This window comes from Lissotriton vulgaris, chromosome 1_2 (genome assembly GCF_964263255.1).
Source record: "Lissotriton vulgaris chromosome 1_2, aLisVul1.2, whole genome shotgun sequence".
Lineage (NCBI taxonomy): Eukaryota > Metazoa > Chordata > Amphibia > Caudata > Salamandridae > Lissotriton > Lissotriton vulgaris.
This window is the reverse complement of record NC_141686.1, coordinates 186,881,554-186,903,374: the sequence shown is the minus strand read 5'-3', so window position 1 is coordinate 186,903,374 and position 21,821 is coordinate 186,881,554. Positions and strand designations below refer to the sequence as shown.

Below are 21,821 nucleotides of genomic sequence, written 5' to 3'. Positions count from 1 at the left end.
TTGCCAGAGGGGTGGGGCTGGGCGTGGCGCTGCCATACTGAGGACGGCTCCCGGCCATCATGCGTCCCAGTAGGCGTGTGCTCATGACGGCCGGCAGGTGTCCGAACTCCCCACACTGATCAATTCTCCCATACAGGTGTGGAATTAACCGCACATGGGAGGAACGGCAACGTTCGGACGGCTCCGGGCCGTCATGAGCACACGACTACTATGACTCATGACGGCCAGGAGTCTTCCTGAGCATGAATGAGGTTAACATTTGTATTTACAGGAAACATGACTGTTCAAAGTGTTTGGGCTCGCATCTTGTACGATCCATATGCATACCTGCCAATCCTAGAGTATGAGGAATTAAAAGAATGGAAGTGTACTTAAGAAATGGACATCAATGTAAATTTGCAGAGAATGGTACCAATAAAGATTACAAATTGCTTATACATTAGTTGACTACTTTATTATAAATCTGCACCTGTCTAATGTCTTGCTTACATTTAGGGTCACAATTTTTTGGTGGGGATTAAGTGCCCTAAGACGTAACATATAGTTTGCATGATTTTAACAATTTGTAGTTTTAGTATTTGTCAGTTATGTCCTGATCTTACAATTGCAGTAAAAGTGATTTTAACATGTGTCATAAATTACTTATGTTTATCAGCCCTAAGGATGTCCCGTTGTTTTCAGAATGAAACATGTTGGCTGTGTAGTCATGCACCTTTCAAGAGAGAAATACAGAATAATACTATGAATACAAACAAGCATCCTCATACTTGATCAACCTTACAATTGTGTTAGAACACATATGTAATCTTAATTTTTCTTTTGGCTAACCATGGAATACTCTAACTTCTCACACAGTGCTTATCCCAAATATGTGAATAGCAATTTTGTGATATATGGTTTTTTGAATGGTTAACCCCAGAAATAGGGCACCTGTGCCTTTGAACCACTCTTGGTTATTTAGATTATTGATTGAATAGGCGTGGAACTGTAAATAACACGGGTCACTGGCAAAAGCTTACTTATGTGAGTTTAATTTGCAATAAACCATACCCAGTTTCTTGCAAAGTGTGGTTAGCAGGGTGCATTGCTCACAGTGTAATACAATCAATAATGAATAAATATGAAATGTATTCATTCATTAAAATATAACACAATGGAAATATTGGTAAATTAGCTTCACAATCATGGGGGCAAAGAGGGATAAATAATAAACCTTTCAGTCACCGAGCATGCAGTAAGGAAACGCAAAATCTGCAGTTTGAAGATATGTTGGATTAAAGTACCCTTCAATAAAACACATTACGGTCACAACTCAGGTTAAAACTCAATGTTGAACTTCATGATCAAGAGGGTTAGACTATTTCCATAAAGATGAATCTGAGTGGAAGCGAGGTGCTATTTCTGGATTAGTCATAGAGAAAAGTTTATAGTTCTTCCTGGGGATTGAGTGATGGTGATGCAAGGAAAGTGCAATAAGGGAGGTGTTGGTACAGAATAGGGGTCTGTTGGAGAAGGGAGGTTATGCAAGTCGTGACACTACATGTCTTAGGTGTTCTATAATTTGATTAGGGCTACATTATTCTAGCATTTGTATATATGGTTATCCTCAATTTGGCCCCACATAATTATTGAACTGTCCACAAATGATGAAAATGTCGTGTCATGTTGGCCGGGCCTTATAATTATTCATGTTAACCAATTAACTTTTTGCAATTGTTCAACCATTCCCGGAACTGATAACAACTGACCAAATTCTTGAATTTCATAAAAGATATTTTGTCAGAATCGCCAATTGGATTTGCAAATACTAAACTGACCTTTTCTGTGGTAAAGGTTGATAAAGTGTAACTTTTGAAATCAAAGTTTTCACTATGGACTAGTGAGATCATATAAAGGTGAGCAGCGCATCATTACATGTTTGTATTATGAAGTGGTGAGTTCATATAAAGGTGAGATGAAGCGGAACAGGAGACGAAGGATTGTAAATGTAATTGCTCATTTATGCTGTGGACATACAAGGTGAGCTCATTGGAAATGTGTGGAAGCATTTTATATGGCACCTTAAGAACTAGAAGGAAAGCGTTGGATAGTATAGCAACACTATTGCCAGTGTAGCACATGGAGTCGTTAATATATATGATGAAGGAGAGCAAAACAGCGCAGTTGCTGAAAATTAATGCAGGCAGGAGCTAAATATGCCAAGACAAGCTGAGCAAGTGGTTTCTGGGAAAGCGATATAAGTCTTGGTAGCATGGTAGGAGTAATACTGCCAGAATCTCATGAGTGTATTTTCTCAGGTGGAAAATACATCAAAATGCTAGCAGTGGTTGTTATTGGCATTAGGTTGCTGAGGGCATATGGTGAAAAAGATATTAATACCCTCATGCACAGAACATGCCCAGTAAGAGCAGCGGTGAAAGTTTCCACTATACTGACATACAAGCTGCAGCAGTGGCAAAGAAGGCATGTTTTGCTCACCAGAACTGTTATAATACAGATATGTGTAGTACAAGCTACTGTCTCAGACAAAGTGTAAACCCTTCAAGCACCTGTAGTGCAATCTTTCCTCACATACAACAGGTACAGTATAGTACAGTCCCAGTCAGGGATGCACATTTCACACTTCTCTCATGAGCAAGAACAGAACAATCATCTGCGGTGTAAAGTTACCTAAGACACAGAGCAGGTACCATTCTGGCTTCCTTCATGGACAGAGCAGCTACTGGCGAGGCATCCTCAGTACATGGTACACTCATACACAAAGCATGTACAGTTACAACCTTTTCTTAAACTCAACCAACACTAACTGTGTCAAATATCCACAGTACATGTTCTCTGACACATGTATGAAGCAAGTATGGTACATGGTAGAAGCCTTTACATTGCTCATTTCACTGACAATGAACAGGTAAAGTTAGTGAATGCTTGTCATGAGGAAAAACATTTACAGTGCAAGTACTTACCAGCATCTGCAGTTCAAATGCCAAGCAAGCAGGTACACTTCAATCATGCACAGTGCACCAGCCCTTACACACAGAATAAGTGCAGTAGGTGAAGATTCCAGTTCTCACACAATGCATAACAATGATGATGATTGCAAGATACCCACAAACAAAGAGATGGTATATTGTGAATATTTGTTGTGTGATATTTCTCAGCTCATAGACAGAGCTTAATGTTAACTGGTGGTTTCAAGCTGGGGCCCACTGGCACTATTTCTTTGGGACTGGAACATATTTGCCTCAGTAGTCATTGATAAAGAGCAAGAAAGTAAAAGGGAGAAAAGCGGTTAAAAAAGGGGAAGAGAATAATGAAAAAAGAGTGGGAACGTAAGAAGCAGGGATGAAAAAGAGTCTGCAAAAGTGAGAGAAATGGTTGAATGAAAGAGACATGAGGTGGAATCAAAATTATAAAAGTTTGGCATTGGGCATTCTGTAGGTTTCCGAGAAAAATATGGTCATCAGCACTTATTATTTTACAAAATAAACACTTCTCAGACATAACATGCACATCAAGGGTAGCAGGACAAACATCCATTCCACAAACAGATTAGGTACAGCATTGGTATTATTGAGGAATAGCATTACTAGTATTCCTCACAAACCTTAACAATCTTGTCCAGAAGAGCTAAAACTGCACTCAACCAACTGCTGTAGGAACCCTCCTGCGCTACCATGGCATCATAGCATTTCTCCTCCACAATGAGGTCTCTTGCCACAGTGATGTATTCAGAGAAACCATCTCCCTCCCTGGCAGCAATACAAGGTGAGCATTTTGCAAATCTACTAACTGTAGTCATCCCGGGCCCGATTCACAGAACTAACTTAAGACAAAATCCTAAACCTACTACTTTTGGTATTCACAGAAGTTAGGATTTTGTCTTAAGTCTGTCTTAAGACAAACTTAAGACAAAATCCTAACTTCTGTGAATACCAAAAGTAGTCATTTCAGGATTTTATCTTAAGTTAGTTCTGTGAATCAGGCCCTAAAAGTTTAAAAGGTTCAGGTTAGCAATAATATGCCAACATTGGCAAAACTTCTCCATTTTCAGAAAATCTCTCAAAACCAAGCTCTTTGCCTGCAAACATCAGTTGCATTTGTCAGCAGTCTTCAATTCTAGAGTTCACAAACACTATTTGGATGTCAAAGTGTTTTATAGAAGCAGTTAAATATTAGTAAATTCACCTGTGGTCAGTTTTTGCCAAACCAATGAGATACTGCATTGTCACCAATATTTATTTGGCCATTCTCCACTCAAGAGTGTCCACGTTCTAGATATGAAGCTTACATTTACCAAAGGATTGCGTTGCTCTGTGTGGCTTGGGAAATCTAGAGTAATGCAAGGCAACATCGCTGTCTTGCATTACTCTGTACCAAGAAGGCGTTACAAAGTTGGAGCATGGGTGTTCTCATCGACCCCTGTTTTTTGGTGCATTTCCAAATTTATCAAGACTGGTAATCCTGGCATTGGGTATAACATGTATGCGCAACAAGGAGAAGTATGTTTATTTCTCCTTATTGTTTCCTCTTTCTTAGTGTGCTGCATTCTGCCTTCTGCAGCACACTTAGAAAGAGGAAAACACCTCTACGGATTGTATTTGTGCAGGAGTTATTCCTCCATGCACCAAGACTATCCTTCATGCAACCCAGGTACCCTTGCACCAGGATTTAGTACCAACAAGGGTACATGCATTGACGCCAGGCAGCTCAGAGTGCGGCAGCACAGGCAGAGGGCAGATATGCCCCATATCTTGTTAGATATAGCACATTGCAGTCCTTTCCATTTCACACAGCACAGCAAGCTGTCTTGCTAAGTTGTGCTGTGTCAAATGTTATAAAATTTGCCATACAATTTCCAGCACCATAGTAAAGTTACTGAATAAGACTTACACATTTGTACATTATGTGTGTTCAAAATTACATCTGTCACCTGACAACTTTGTGCAGGTAAAACAAAATAAAAAGCCAGCTAAGGCAGCTATGGAAAAACATCCCGTCGCTATAATCTACCTCCAACTCTCTAGTCTCCCCCTTATGAAAACGAGCCTTAACCTGAGCTGCCATGCAATGCATCCTCTTCCCACACACAGCTGAGTCTCCTTGCCACACACTGTCCCCTTTCTCTATACAGTGCCCTTGTTGCAGAATACAAGGATTAGTAACAGTTTAACTCCCTGCTCGATGAGCAAAGACTTACCTGGCAAAGCAGGGTCAGCAAGCTTCACTGTTAATAACTGACTGAGTGTCAAAAACAGCAGTTGAATTTCAGTGATCTTCTGGTCTCCTTATATTAGCAGGCATATGCAAATAGTTAAACACACTTTTTGGTCCCCCACATATTTCCTGTATGTAAACTTACTAGACGGGTTATCCCTTCTTGGTTTCATGCAAAGATATAGGTGCATTTCCTGCTTGATGGCTTTTCTCCTGTCTATCAAGGTTATCTCAGGAATGTTCCCATTTTTCCATAGCCATCACACAGCTAGCACAAAATGGCCTACTTCCCTGAATAACAAGAATAGCTTTTTTCTTTTTTACAGTACTAAAGGTGTCATTTTGCACTAACCCTTCACTCCACGGCTTCGGAATCACAGCTTTATCATGTGTGCTTAGTTTGGTCTACCATGCACATGAATCATTTTTTAAACACATTTTTTCACAAATAGTAACATCTTCAATCATCTTATTATTTGTTTGACACTGAATATAACATATAGACCGATGGTATTAATATATAGAGTAGGTCATTTGTAATGAATAAGCAGCATGAAAATGGGGAATTGGGAGTTTTTGTCAAAGGCTATCATAGTTATCCATAATAATATTGTGTCTTCAACAGCATCACTACTCAAAGAGCTGTTGATTGCCTGACAGCAAGGATAAGACATGGTGATCTTGACACCTCATATTCGATTGTGCATTAGAGTATCTGAGTTTTTACCTCCTATCCTTCCAGCACAGTCAGCAAGGGTCAACTAATCTTGTTGCCAGTACTCAGACCCAAACATTACATAAATGACTTAAATATATGTCTGTCCACTGCAGCACTACTTTTCTTGAACATATACTGTGCTGGAAAGTAAAATGCTTTCATGTACTGTATACGCATCAATGTTAAGCTTTGCTTGATTTAAACATGCAACACAATCCGATGTTCTTTGATAACATTTTTAAAAACGCATTTTCATTTTGATTAATTCACCAGTCAGGCAATGGAGAATGACATCCTTGGTACAGATGAGGTACATTGAACAAATAGAAAAGCAGTACTGGACATGACTAGCATGGTGGTATGTCATAGTGCATTGGTGTGTTTGTATCAATCGATGGAGATGATCCTACAAAAATATTTATGGTTACACCACGGTTGTCGGCAGGGGTTGGAATTAGGTGTTTATTTGCAAAGCAGCTTATGTTATATGTAACGGGAGCCAATGGCCTAGGAAAACCCTGCCGTCTGGTCACACAAGATTTGGCATTTCCAGACAATTATCAAACAAACAAGGCTGCTACTTGGGTCCAATCAGACAAAAAAAAATCCATTACCTTGTGTTCATACATATCGTTCTGTACACGCACTAGGTATTCCTGACATGGGCCTTATATGTCTTTGGGGCAGTTTCATGCTGGCATGAGGTCATGGTATACGTCTGATTGGGTCTTACAATGGTCATATCACTGTGCCACTCTGACACATTAGATTGAGGGCGCTTCATCCAGTGCATCCCTAATCTGCGTAATTCCAGTAGAAAACCTATAGCCACAAGTTGTCGGTAGCCCTTTGGGATGTCTCCATCGTAGCTCAGGGGCACTATTAGTTCTGTATGGGGCACTGGCTCTCCTGTGATATCCTCCAGGATTTAATCTATCTTAAGCCAAAAGTTTTGCACTCTGGGGCAGTGCCATGCTTTTTGAGCAAAATCAGCCTCGTCTTTACTGCAACGCAAGCAGTGTGGTGTCACCGTGTAAGCCATAGAAGTACAATCGGGCCGGGTGTAATATATACATTTGAGGTAATTGAAGTGCACCAGAGGATTGAAACCTTTCCAAGATACAGTGCAAATTACGAAGCAACGGTAAGCCCATTGTGCATCGCTAATCTTTATGACTTCTTGCCAATCGCTGTGCGCCTTGGTTCAACCAGCGGCCGGAACTCCTAAGAGAAGGCATACAGTGTTGCTATCACCCATATTGACAATGAGGCCTGTAAGATATTTGTGAGTGCTGGTAGATCCATAGTTTCACCAGTGTATAAAATAACAAGGTCCACATTAAATTATGAGCTCAATAGAAATGAAACTCACAAGTGTAGTAGGAGCAGTGCACAGGGTGCTGACATGGCCATAGGAATTTTTCTAAAAAAAATCTCCCATGTACCCTATTTCGAGGCCACAGACTGCTGCTGTAGCTGCTTATTCCCGACCCAATGAGAACCCTGTGCACCACTCCAATGGGAGCCTAGGGGAGTATAATAAGGATCCTGGGTGAAGGTCCAACATCTCCTTACAGAGGGAATGTGCAGTACCTAAGAGGTCATGGAAACAACGTGAGGGCCTTCTAAACAAGTATTGGGCTAGTGACAAGGGAGAGGCTGCATCTTGTTCCTGTTGGGTCGTTGAACCAATATAACGCTAACATTCATTGCGCCACTCTACATTAAGCCTCAAGATCTTGGGCATTAAGTCTTCCGATTTCATATGGAAGAGTGAGTGTGTCCCTGTTGTGATAGTTATGAACCCCCATACGAAGCTGACCGGGAGTTCCGCAGGCCAGCCACTGAGTCACACAGACTCCCAAAGAAACACTACATTGGTAATGATTAAAAGAAAGATGTTCACAGCATGGGGAGGTGATGCGGTGCAAGTGCCAGCATCATCAGTTCCTTACCACCACAGGGGAGGTGAGGTGTTGGTTCCTTACTACCACTCGGGAAGGTAGGTGTCAGTTCCTTACTGCTACACAGGGGGCGGGGGGAAATGCCTCAGTTCCTTACTGTTCCAGGGGAGGTGAGGCATCAGTTCCTTACTGATGCAAGCGAGGTAAAGCAGTGGCGGTGTGTCTGTACCTCACAACGCCGCAGTGTAGATTAGTTGGGCAGATCCCCCACATCGGTTATTGACTCAGCGATGATGCAGGTGAGGCACTGGTGTCAACAGGCATTGAGGCCTCATGCTCTTCACAAGCAGTGCCTTTGTCTCCAGTGCATGCAGCGGCCTCAATGATAAAGTTAGTATCTATAGGTTGCAGGCATCACCAGGCTTACAGGCTGCAGTGCAATGGCCGAAGTGTGTCATGCTCATCATGAGCGGTGCCCTTGGCTCTGGAGCAGGCCACATCATTGCTGATGCTGTTGATGTTGCTTTTCTTGGACTGCGTTCAAGGGATATATTTCATAGGAGAGATGAATATTTCAATATACTTGGGATAAAGTTAAATATCCGGTGAATCAATCAAATGATACAGTGCATACAATCAGTTTTGGAAAACACATAAAAACATCTAGACATAAAAGCAACAAAGCAACAAAACACGAGGGTGTATCAAAAAAAGGAATTTTATCAAAGATTTCATTAGGTCAGCAGTAAATCAAAAAAGCAGGTCAGGAAATGCTGATTAGAATAGCATAGTGGCAAATAATCAATAATGCAGCAAAACCTAGAGAAGACATCTATCTCCAAAACAAAAAGTGAGTCAAACACAATAGAGATAAGATGTAGGTCGACGTTTCGGTCTCTCTACAACATAGTTATCGAGACCATCTTCAGGACTGTAGTCATAAAAAACACTGCTGTAAGCTATGCTGTAATCTGTAACATAAATATTAACAAATTACAAGTCTATTCTATTTAAAAACCATTACTCCATACACCCAAGTGACAAACCTAACTACGAAAAAACGTGACTTATTACACACTAGACATAGCTGACAATATCAACATATTTAGACTACAAAAATACATAACTCACTTAGAATGGACAGACACTATGTATAGGATACAAAACTAAACAATATGTATCTACATTATGACATTTGCAAAAGAACATACTTCGAGCAGAATTCATAATTAGTGATCAGCTTACATTATCAGGCTTATTATAGAGACCATTAAGAAGCCTATCTTTATGTTGAGCTAATGTAAACCAGCAAATCGAGTATAAGTTGTCAAGTCAATGGAAACATCGAGTATTAGAGTCTTAGCTTGCTCATCACAAGTATGTCGCTATCTTACTTTCAAGAAAGGCCAAGAGAATGAAGTTATAGTAGCTAGGACCGATCCATTATGTGCAATGATTAATCAATGTGGATGTTTCACAAACGTACCTAGTTAAAATCGGTTGCCACAATGTTGGTCTCAATTTTGAAATTGCGCATAGGACACCAGACGGCTGCCTGTATAAAGAACCACGTGCTTAATATGTATAGCGTGGCAGGGAGATACAAAAATGGCACATAGTATGGAGAAATTTTTACTCACTAGAGGAAATGCGTCCACCTGAAAGGCGCAGCTCAAAGATAATTCGATTCTGGATGACAGGTGACTCAGCAAATGAAGTCTGAATATATAAGGGGAACAACTATCAATATAGTGTCATTTAAGAAGTTCTATTGGTTATTTCTAACCTTAATTAAACCTACCTCTATAGCATGGAAGGTGTGGACCGTGGTTTCTTTATTAACGTTTAAAATATGCGCACATCGAAATTCAATCTGCAAAGAAAGGGACCTGCTTAGTCAAGTATGAGCATAAATGAACGGTTTGGAACTTAATAGAAACACTCAGAAGGGCATAGCTACCTTGCGAGTAGACGCAAATGTCCAGTGGTAATTACTAGGCGATTTATCAGTCTCTTTGCGTGGTATTCTGTAAGAGTCAAAATATACCGAAAGCTCAGTATCACAGTCTGTGGAGAGACCTAGATGAGCGATTTAACACTAGCCTCAAGTAGCGCGTGGGGCTTACCTTGTATTTGAACACACGGATCAAAATCTGTTCGACAGGGAACACGGGAAAGCCGAGTTAGCCGCGAGCAGTAAACCTCCCTATTTGAAGCTTGGTTTAAAGCGCGAGGTAGGACTACGCGCATGTCTGTTATTGCCTAAATTTTTAAGCGCCATCTTGGAAAGGGTGATATACGAGGGGCGCGAGTTTGTGACAGAACAAAATGTTTTAACCTTTAAAAAGTATTATCGACTATTAGGGTAGAATCCTAAGGGTCAGGCGTTTTTTATATGACCTAATTGAGGTGCCAGTTAATTCCACATGCAAATGGATAAAACCGAAAAAACGGAACGTATTGGCGATTATACTTTTAAATGTGAAAATGGAAAAATAACTTACAGATAGGTTGGTAAAACATCCACATTTGAACATTTAATAAAGACACAGTCTCAATAAACATGTCAAAAAGGAATTATCTGCGTGTTTTAAGAGTTTAAGAGGTGAATCATGACAGGTGCTAGGTTTAAGTAAGTTGTCTAAGGTAGGACAGCAAGAGCATGCCATTCCGTGGCGGAATTCAAACCCCTTCTGACAGTATCAGTCAGACAGATTAGTTTCCCTTCTCTTAATGAGAGAATTCTGTCGACATTGTTCTGGCGTGCATTGGGTCGAATGACTTCTAGCACCCACCAAAGCATGTCGGTTTCTTTGTGCCCCATTCGAAGATAATGTTCGACCAGTGGGGCATTTTCCTTCTTGCATCGAATCCGTGATTGATGTTGCAAGATACGTTTTTTGATAGGCTGTATCGTTTTGCCTAAATAATGCAATGAGCAAGGGCATTGAATGCAGTACACCACATTGGTGGTGTTGCAGTTGGAAAAGTACTTGGCACAAAATTTGATGCCATTGATCGTGCATGTTTTCATAGTTATTGTGGTTGTGCAAGCTGCACAGTTATTGCATTTGTGGTGGCCAGTTAAAGGGACAAGTTGTTTCATATTATCTACGACATTCTCTCGGGTGGTGTTTTCGTATGCATGGATAAGTCTGTCCTGTAGGTTAGTTCCACGTTTAAACGTGAACAATGGTTTCTGGGCAAATTCTGGTAAGGAGCGGAGTAGACTCCATTGTTTGGAGACAATTTTCTTAATCGCGTTTGAGTGTGTGCCAAACGTTGATACACACACTATGTTAACCTTCTTTTCTTGTTTGTTCCCAGTTAGTAATGACTGGCGATCATTGTACCAAGCCCTTTTCATAGATTTTCGTAGCAGTCTAGATGGATAACCTCTTAATCTGAGTTTTTCTTTCAGTTTGCGTGCTTCACAGAAATAATCGTCCTTATATGTACAGTTCCGTCGTAGACGGAGAAACTGTCCAAACGGTAATCCGTCTTTAAGGGCCTGAGGATGGTGACTCGTGTAGCGTAGTAAAGTGTTCCTAGCTGTCTTTTTGGTAAAGAGACTTGTATAGAGAAGGTTATTTGAGTCTACTTTAATCATGATGTCTAGGAAAGGCATTTCAGCAGTGTTTTGTTCAAGGGTGAATTGTAGATGCGTGTTCCTGGAATTGAGCCATTCATGAAACTGGAGGAGCTGATCAGCCGATCCTCCCCACACCATGAACACGTCATCTATGTAACGTAGCCACTTCAGTATGTTACTAGAATAGGGATTAGAAGAATGCCAAATATGTTGGTCCTCAAAATTGGCAACATAAATGTTCGCTATGTCAGGGGCAAAAATAGCACCCATAGCTACGCCTTTTCGCTGTAAATAGAACGTGTTTTGGTACAAGAAGAAGTTTTCGCACAAGGGAATTCTAATGCACTCCATGATAAAGGAGGACGGAACAGGGTGTGGTCTGGGTCTAGATTCTAAAAGTGTGTATAATAGTTCCAATACTTCAGTCTGTGGAATGTTTGTGTATAAACTTTCAATATCCATCGTTACGAGTATATTGAAAGCAGGATCAAAAGAAAAATTCTCAACTTCATTTATCACAGCTGTTGTGTCTCTTATGTATGATGGGCGTTCTATCGCAAAAGGGCGAATGAAAAAGTCAGAGTATGTTGCCAGTGGTTTCAGGATAGAGTTACAGCCCGAAACGATGGGGCGCCCTGGTGGATTTATAAGATCTTTATGCACCTTAGGGAGCATATATATTGCTGGTATTGTCGGTGTTTTATTTACCAGGAAGGCAGCCTCCTTTTCGTTCAACCAACCGCCTTCTAGTCCCAATTTACTTAGGGCTTGAATTTCTACTGTCAGTCTTTTGGTTGGGTTGCTGGCAAGTTTCTGGTAATGAGTAGGGTTTGAGAGTTGTCTCATCATCTCTAGGTCATATTTAGATCTTTCCCACAAAACTATGCCACCGCCTTTGTCTGCGGGTTTTAGCACAGTTTGGGGTAGGTTCTGGAGGGTTTGTAGTGCCAATTGATGTTCCTTAGTTAGATTCGATTTATATCTACAGGATTTTTGAAAGAGAGACTCAATTTCGATAAGTGTAGCATTTTCGAAAGTGATTATGTCTTTGTGTATCATTGTGTTAGATGGGTAAAAGGTGGAAGGATTTCTCAAACCCGTAAATCCTTTGTTGGGATCTGTTGTTGAATTTGCAAAGAAATTTTTAAGCCGCACAGTTCTAAAGAAGCGGTATAGTTCCAGTTTGGTCTGGAACAAATCATTCTTGTATGTAGGGACAAAACTGAGTCCATTTGACAGGACTGCCACTTCCTGTTCAGATAGATTGTGTGATGACAAGTTGAAAATGGGTATCGTTTGATCCTCATTTACCACTCGTAGTATTGATTGCGGGTCCGACGGAACCCTGGGGTATATTGTCTGCGGTACCATCCCCGCCTCGATTGTTGAGGTCTCCCTGGTGGTCTGGAGCCTCGTTGGTCCGGTCCTAAAAAAGGCTGATGCGATGTGGAAGGTTGTTGGTCCTGTTGGTGATGGTTAGTGTTAAAGGATCTTTCACTACCTGATTCAGAACCAGTATCTGAAAAATTAACCCTTTTGGTTGACTGTTGATTGGGACCTTGAGAGGTATAAAAATCCTTTCTCAAGTATGGATACGTTCTTTCTTTGTTGTATCTCTTGATATCGTTCTGAAGTTTATCGCACTTTTTCTGGGAATTAAACTCCTCAAATTCTTTGATCGTTTGTTGAATTTTGTCTAATAGGAGTTTGCTATTAGGGATTGAGCTATCTCCTGAGATTTTACTTTCTAGGGATTGGATCTCTTTCGTCAGTATTTGTACTTGGCGAAGTGCAGTTTCTATGCTCAGAACCATCCAGGTTCTTGAGCATCTGTTTGCAGAGTAACTAAAGCCGATTTTAAACTGTTCGTCATCTACAAATATAATTGGTACATTGCGTATTTGTAGACCCGTTGGTATAATATTTGCGTTCAGGCAATCAGTCAAGAACTTCGCATGTAATTCTGTGCGAACAAGCTTCTTCTTCAGTCTCTCTAGTTGATTGAGATCTGAGTCGAGTGGAACATTAACATTAGGTCCTTTATTCCCCAAGAGGGAGGGACCGGATGCAACCTTAAGAATATATTCGTCCGAGTACACCAGAGTTTCTGCCTCAGACATGGACTTAGCTAAAAAGTTTTACCAAACAAAACCACCGATTAAAGTGACTCACAACAGGCATACGCCTGCGCGAAATATTGGTTAGCAAGGGGTGAGGAACCCAGTTAGACCCTTGAGGGCTTGGGTAATTAAATGAAAGGGTAGAGAGGCCTTCAAGGGATATATTTCATAGGAGAGATGAATATTTCAATATACTTGGGATAAAGTTAAATATCCGGTGAATCAATCAAATGATACAGTGCATACAATCAGTTTTGGAAAACACATAAAAACATCTAGACATAAAAGCAACAAAGCAACAAAACACGAGGGTGTATCAAAAAAAGGAATTTTATCAAAGATTTCATTAGGTCAGCAGTAAATCAAAAAAGCAGGTCAGGAAATGCTGATTAGAATAGCATAGTGGCAAATAATCAATAATGCAGCAAAACCTAGAGAAGACATCTATCTCCAAAACAAAAAGTGAGTCAAACACAATAGAGATAAGATGTAGGTCGACGTTTCGGTCTCTCTACAACATAGTTATCGAGACCATCTTCAGGACTGTAGTCATAAAAAACACTGCATGTATGACTACAGTCCTGAAGATGGTCTCGATAACTATGTTGTAGAGAGACCGAAACGTCGACCTACATCTTATCTCTATTGTGTTTGACTCACTTTTTGTTTTGGAGATAGATGTCTTCTCTAGGTTTTGCTGCATTATTGATTATTTGCCACTATGCTATTCTAATCAGCATTTCCTGACCTGCTTTTTTGATTTACTGCTGACCTAATGAAATCTTTGATAAAATTCCTTTTTTTGATACACCCTCGTGTTTTGTTGCTTTGTTGCTTTTATGTCTAGATGTTTTTATGTGTTTTCCAAAACTGATTGTATGCACTGTATCATTTGATTGATTCACCGGATATTTAACTTTATCCCAAGTATATTGAAATATTCATCTCTCCTATGAAATATATCCCTTGAAGGCCTCTCTACCCTTTCATTTAATTACCCAAGCCCTCAAGGGTCTAACTGGGTTCCTCACCCCTTGCTAACCAATATTTCGCGCAGGCGTATGCCTGTTGTGAGTCACTTTAATCGGTGGTTTTGTTTGGTAAAACTTTTTAGCTAAGTCCATGTCTGAGGCAGAAACTCTGGTGTACTCGGACGAATATATTCTTAAGGTTGCATCCGGTCCCTCCCTCTTGGGGAATAAAGGACCTAATGTTAATGTTCCACTCGACTCAGATCTCAATCAACTAGAGAGACTGAAGAAGAAGCTTGTTCGCACAGAATTACATGCGAAGTTCTTGACTGATTGCCTGAACGCAAATATTATACCAACGGGTCTACAAATACGCAATGTACCAATTATATTTGTAGATGACGAACAGTTTAAAATCGGCTTTAGTTACTCTGCAAACAGATGCTCAAGAACCTGGATGGTTCTGAGCATAGAAACTGCACTTCGCCAAGTACAAATACTGACGAAAGAGATCCAATCCCTAGAAAGTAAAATCTCAGGAGATAGCTCAATCCCTAATAGCAAACTCCTATTAGACAAAATTCAACAAACGATCAAAGAATTTGAGGAGTTTAATTCCCAGAAAAAGTGCGATAAACTTCAGAACGATATCAAGAGATACAACAAAGAAAGAACGTATCCATACTTGAGAAAGGATTTTTATACCTCTCAAGGTCCCAATCAACAGTCAACCAAAAGGGTTAATTTTTCAGATACTGGTTCTGAATCAGGTAGTGAAAGATCCTTTAACACTAACCATCACCAACAGGACCAACAACCTTCCACATCGCATCAGCCTTTTTTAGGACCGGACCAACGAGGCTCCAGACCACCAGGGAGACCTCAACAATCGAGGCGGGGATGGTACCGCAGACAATATACCCCAGGGTTCCGTCGGACCCGCAATCAATACTACGAGTGGTAAATGAGGATCAAACGATACCCATTTTCAACTTGTCATCACACAATCTATCTGAACAGGAAGTGGCAGTCCTGTCAAATGGACTCAGTTTTGTCCCTACATACAAGAATGATTTGTTCCAGACCAAACTGGAACTATACCGCTTCTTTAGAACTGTGCGGCTTAAAAATTTCTTTGCAAATTCAACAACAGATCCCAACAAAGGATTTACGGGTTTGAGAAATCCTTCCACCTTTTACCCATCTAACACAATGATACACAAAGACATAATCACTTTCGAAAATGCTACACTTATCGAAATTGAGTCTCTCTTTCAAAAATCCTGTAGATATAAATCGAATCTACCTAAGGAACATCAATTGGCACTACAAACCCTCCAGAACCTACCCCAAACTGTGCTAAAACCCGCAGACAAAGGCGGTGGCATAGTTTTGTGGGAAAGATCTAAATATGACCTAGAGATGATGAGACAACTCTCAAACCCTACTCATTACCAGAAACTTGCCAGCAACCCAACCAAAAGACTGACAGTAGAAATTCAAGCCCTAAGTAAATTGGGACTAGAAGGCGGTTGGTTGAACGAAAAGGAGGCTGCCTTCCTGGTAAATAAAACACCGACAATACCAGCAATATATATGCTCCCTAAGGTGCATAAAGATCTTATAAATCCACCAGGGCGCCCCATCGTTTCGGGCTGTAACTCTATCCTGAAACCACTGGCAACATACTCTGACTTTTTCATTCGCCCTTTTGCGATAGAACGCCCATCATACATAAGAGACACAACAGCTGTGATAAATGAAGTTGAGAATTTTTCTTTTGATCCTGCTTTCAATATACTCGTAACGATGGATATTGAAAGTTTATACACAAACATTCCACAGACTGAAGTATTGGAACTATTATACACACTTTTAGAATCTAGACCCAGACCACACCCTGTTCCGTCCTCCTTTATCATGGAGTGCATTAGAATTCCCTTGTGCGAAAACTTCTTCTTGTACCAAAACACGTTCTATTTACAGCGAAAAGGCGTAGCTATGGGTGCTATTTTTGCCCCTGACATAGCGAACATTTATGTTGCCAATTTTGAGGACCAACATATTTGGCATTCTTCTAATCCCTATTCTAGTAACATACTGAAGTGGCTACGTTACATAGATGACGTGTTCATGGTGTGGGGAGGATCGGCTGATCAGCTCCTCCAGTTTCATGAATGGCTCAATTCCAGGAACACGCATCTACAATTCACCCTTGAACAAAACACTGCTGAAATGCCTTTCCTAGACATCATGATTAAAGTAGACTCAAATAACCTTCTCTATACAAGTCTCTTTACCAAAAAGACAGCTAGGAACACTTTACTACGCTACACGAGTCACCATCCTCAGGCCCTTAAAGACGGATTACCGTTTGGACAGTTTCTCCGTCTACGACGGAACTGTACATATAAGGACGATTATTTCTGTGAAGCACGCAAACTGAAAGAAAAACTCAGATTAAGAGGTTATCCATCTAGACTGCTACGAAAATCTATGAAAAGGGCTTGGTACAATGATCGCCAGTCATTACTAACTGGGAACAAACAAGAAAAGAAGGTTAACATAGTGTGTGTATCAACGTTTGGCACACACTCAAACGCGATTAAGAAAATTGTCTCCAAACAATGGAGTCTACTCCGCTCCTTACCAGAATTTGCCCAGAAACCATTGTTCACGTTTAAACGTGGAACTAACCTACAGGACAGACTTATCCATGCATACGAAAACACCACCCGAGAGAATGTCGTAGATAATATGAAACAACTTGTCCCTTTAACTGGCCACCACAAATGCAATAACTGTGCAGCTTGCACAACCACAATAACTATGAAAACATGCACGATCAATGGCATCAAATTTTGTGCCAAGTACTTTTCCAACTGCAACACCACCAATGTGGTGTACTGCATTCAATGCCCTTGCTCATTGCATTATTTAGGCAAAACGATACAGCCTATCAAAAAACGTATCTTGCAACATCAATCACGGATTCGATGCAAGAAGGAAAATGCCCCACTGGTCGAACATTATCTTCGAATGGGGCACAAAGAAACCGACATGCTTTGGTGGGTGCTAGAAGTCATTCGACCCAATGCACGCCAGAACAATGTCGACAGAATTCTCTCATTAAGAGAAGGGAAACTAATCTGTCTGACTGATACTGTCAGAAGGGGTTTGAATTCCGCCACGGAATGGCATGCTCTTGCTGTCCTACCTTAGACAACTTACTTAAACCTAGCACCTGTCATGATTCACCTCTTAAACTCTTAAAACACGCAGATAATTCCTTTTTGACATGTTTATTGAGACTGTGTCTTTATTAAATGTTCAAATGTGGATGTTTTACCAACCTATCTGTAAGTTATTTTTCCATTTTCACATTTAAAAGTATAATCGCCAATACGTTCCGTTTTTTCGGTTTTATCCATTTGCATGTGGAATTAACTGGCACCTCAATTAGGTCATATAAAAAACGCCTGACCCTTAGGATTCTACCCTAATAGTCGATAATACTTTTTAAAGGTTAAAACATTTTGTTCTGTCACAAACTCGCGCCCCTCGTATATCACCCTTTCCAAGATGGCGCTTAAAAATTTAGGCAATAACAGACATGCGCGTAGTCCTACCTCGCGCTTTAAACCAAGCTTCAAATAGGGAGGTTTACTGCTCGCGGCTAACTCGGCTTTCCCGTGTTCCCTGTCGAACAGATTTTGATCCGTGTGTTCAAATACAAGGTAAGCCCCACGCGCTACTTGAGGCTAGTGTTAAATCGCTCATCTAGGTCTCTCCACAGACTGTGATACTGAGCTTTCGGTATATTTTGACTCTTACAGAATACCACGCAAAGAGACTGATAAATCGCCTAGTAATTACCACTGGACATTTGCGTCTACTCGCAAGGTAGCTATGCCCTTCTGAGTGTTTCTATTAAGTTCCAAACCGTTCATTTATGCTCATACTTGACTAAGCAGGTCCCTTTCTTTGCAGATTGAATTTCGATGTGCGCATATTTTAAACGTTAATAAAGAAACCACGGTCCACACCTTCCATGCTATAGAGGTAGGTTTAATTAAGGTTAGAAATAACCAATAGAACTTCTTAAATGACACTATATTGATAGTTGTTCCCCTTATATATTCAGACTTCATTTGCTGAGTCACCTGTCATCCAGAATCGAATTATCTTTGAGCTGCGCCTTTCAGGTGGACGCATTTCCTCTAGTGAGTAAAAATTTCTCCATACTATGTGCCATTTTTGTATCTCCCTGCCACGCTATACATATTAAGCACGTGGTTCTTTATACAGGCAGCCGTCTGGTGTCCTATGCGCAATTTCAAAATTGAGACCAACATTGTGGCAACCGATTTTAACTAGGTACGTTTGTGAAACATCCACATTGATTAATCATTGCACATAATGGATCGGTCCTAGCTACTATAACTTCATTCTCTTGGCCTTTCTTGAAAGTAAGATAGCGACATACTTGTGATGAGCAAGCTAAGACTCTAATACTCGATGTTTCCATTGACTTGACAACTTATACTCGATTTGCTGGTTTACATTAGCTCAACATAAAGATAGGCTTCTTAATGGTCTCTATAATAAGCCTGATAATGTAAGCTGATCACTAATTATGAATTCTGCTCGAAGTATGTTCTTTTGCAAATGTCATAATGTAGATACATATTGTTTAGTTTTGTATCCTATACATAGTGTCTGTCCATTCTAAGTGAGTTATGTATTTTTGTAGTCTAAATATGTTGATATTGTCAGCTATGTCTAGTGTGTAATAAGTCACGTTTTTTCGTAGTTAGGTTTGTCACTTGGGTGTATGGAGTAATGGTTTTTAAATAGAATAGACTTGTAATTTGTTAATATTTATGTTACAGATTACAGCATAGCTTACAGCAGTGTTTTTTATGACTACAGTCCTGAAGATGGTCTCGATAACTATGTTGTAGAGAGACCGAAACGTCGACCTACATCTTATCTCTATTGTGTTTGACTCACTTTTTGTTTTGGAGATAGATGTCTTCTCTAGGTTTTGCTGCATTATTGATTATTTGCCACTATGCTATTCTAATCAGCATTTCCTGACCTGCTTTTTTGATTTACTGCTGACCTAATGAAATCTTTGATAAAATTCCTTTTTTTGATACACCCTCGTGTTTTGTTGCTTTGTTGCTTTTATGTCTAGATGTTTTTATGTGTTTTCCAAAACTGATTGTATGCACTGTATCATTTGATTGATTCACCGGATATTTAACTTTATCCCAAGTATATTGAAATATTCATCTCTCCTATGAAATATATCCCTTGAAGGCCTCTCTACCCTTTCATTTAATTACCCAAGCCCTCAAGGGTCTAACTGGGTTCCTCACCCCTTGCTAACCAATATTTCTTGGACTGCAGCACCAACCACACAAATCCGAGGGCCCAAGAACTAGAGTTGGCATCACTTGACCATCCATACTCCCAGTAGAGAATTCTGTCAAGAATTCAGAAGTAGGTGAAGTCTTTGTGAACCTGAGACTTCTCAACAGAAGGCAAGCACACACTACCCCTTGTAGAAACCTGGAAAGTTAGATAAAGAAAGCAAAGTCAGGTACTTTCTCTGCCCAAGAGAGAAGCAGCAAGCAGAAGCCCCACTCAACAAATCAAACAGCAAAGTAGCAGTCCCTTCTGACATCTTCTCCAGCTATTCTTTTTGGCAGAATGTCCTCAGTCCAGAAGTATTCTGAAGTTAGGGTGACACAGCTCCAGTACTTTTGCCAGGGTCTGTCTTCAAAGTAGACAATCGTCAAAGGAAAGTATTTGCAGTGCACAAGACCCTGCCTTTTCCTGACCTGGATCCAAACACACTATAGCGGGGTGGAGATAGCTTTGTGTGAGTACAGGCACAGCCCTTTTCAGATCTCAGCGAGATCTCCTCCTCCCACTCTAGCTCAGGAAGACCCATCAGCCTGGTGTTGATCCATCAAGATATGCAGGGCACACCTCAGCTCCCTTTGTGTGACTGTCTATATTGAATGCACAAACAACCCAACATGCAACTTAAGAAACAACTTCACAAAAAGATGTATTTTTAAGTTGTGAGTTCAAAGACCCAAACTCAAAATCTCAATCTATTCCCAACTGGAAGTTACACTTATAAGATGTTCCAAGGGAGCTCCAATCATAACCTATGGGAGAGACAGACCTTGCAATAGTGAAAAACAAGATTAGCAGTATAATCACTATTAAGACATGTGCAAAGCACAAGTACATGCCCTACCTTTTAAATACACTGCACCCTGCACAAGGGGCTACCTTGGACCTGCCTTAGGGTTTCCTTACATGTAGTTTAAGGGAAGGTTTGGGCCAGTACACTTTACTAGGAGCTTACTAGTAAATGAAATATGGCAATCATGGATAAACCAAAGAAACATACAATGTACACAGGGAAAATGTGTACTTTAGCACTGGTCAGTATGGCAAAGTACCTAGAGTTCTAAAACCAGCAAAAACAAAATGCAGCACACAGTCAAAACAAGAGGTCAGAAACAAAAATGAAAGGAGAAACACACACCAAAGATGCCAGGTCTAACAGCTGCTATTTCTCAATTCAGTATTTTTTATGCCAAAGTCAAAATGTATTATTCAATACCAAAATTTCATGTTGTTTGATTAACAAGTGCATTTTCTCAAGTTTGGGATAATTCATATGCATTGTTTATTGTGTTTTAAAAATTTCATTTTTATGCACCTTTAAAATAGCACTGAGCACATAGCAAAATAGTTCAAACGTGCAATCCCATGCATATATTTCCTTATAACTAGGATAGAACCCAAGATTCCCTAAATAAGAGAAACTAGGGTGCATTTGTCATTCAAAACGCAACTTATCATGCAAGCGCCACTAAAACAATAAACCAGAAAATCAGGTCCCCAATATAGGCTAAATAATGGTATGCACACTTTAAGGCATGTGTGTTTCCGTGGCCAAAGGAGGGAGTCTTTGACACTAACATATTTGAAAACATGAGGACACAGATATGGACCAAATGCATAGAAGAAAAGGACAGGAGAGAGGCACTTTTAGAAATATGGGTCATCTTCGACGAGGCACAGACCGTTAGTCCTATTTCACAATCAGCAAGTAAAGTGGCCGCACCTCTCCCGCCGTATGCAGGAATGGAGGTGCTCTCCCTGATGCCTGCTGTTCCCTCATTAGGTTATCCAATCTGCCTGTCAAGGGATCCAAAAGCCCCCCTACCGAATGATGAACTGTTAGGTCCAGTCATGCAAAAATAGCAGTTA

General features: G+C 40.4%; 1 protein-coding gene across 1 annotated transcript in view; it reads right to left on the bottom strand.

Annotated features, from left to right (window-relative positions):
• Positions 1-5,272, bottom strand: part of LOC147734868 (struthiocalcin-2-like) — a 71,812-nt gene extending 66,540 nt beyond the window's left edge. Inside the window, exon 1 of the mRNA XM_086953083.1 lies at positions 5,198-5,272. The gene's annotated coding sequence lies outside the window, so the exon portion shown is untranslated. The remainder of the gene's footprint in view (positions 1-5,197) is intronic.
• Between the last annotated feature and the right edge of the window lie 16,549 nt (positions 5,273-21,821).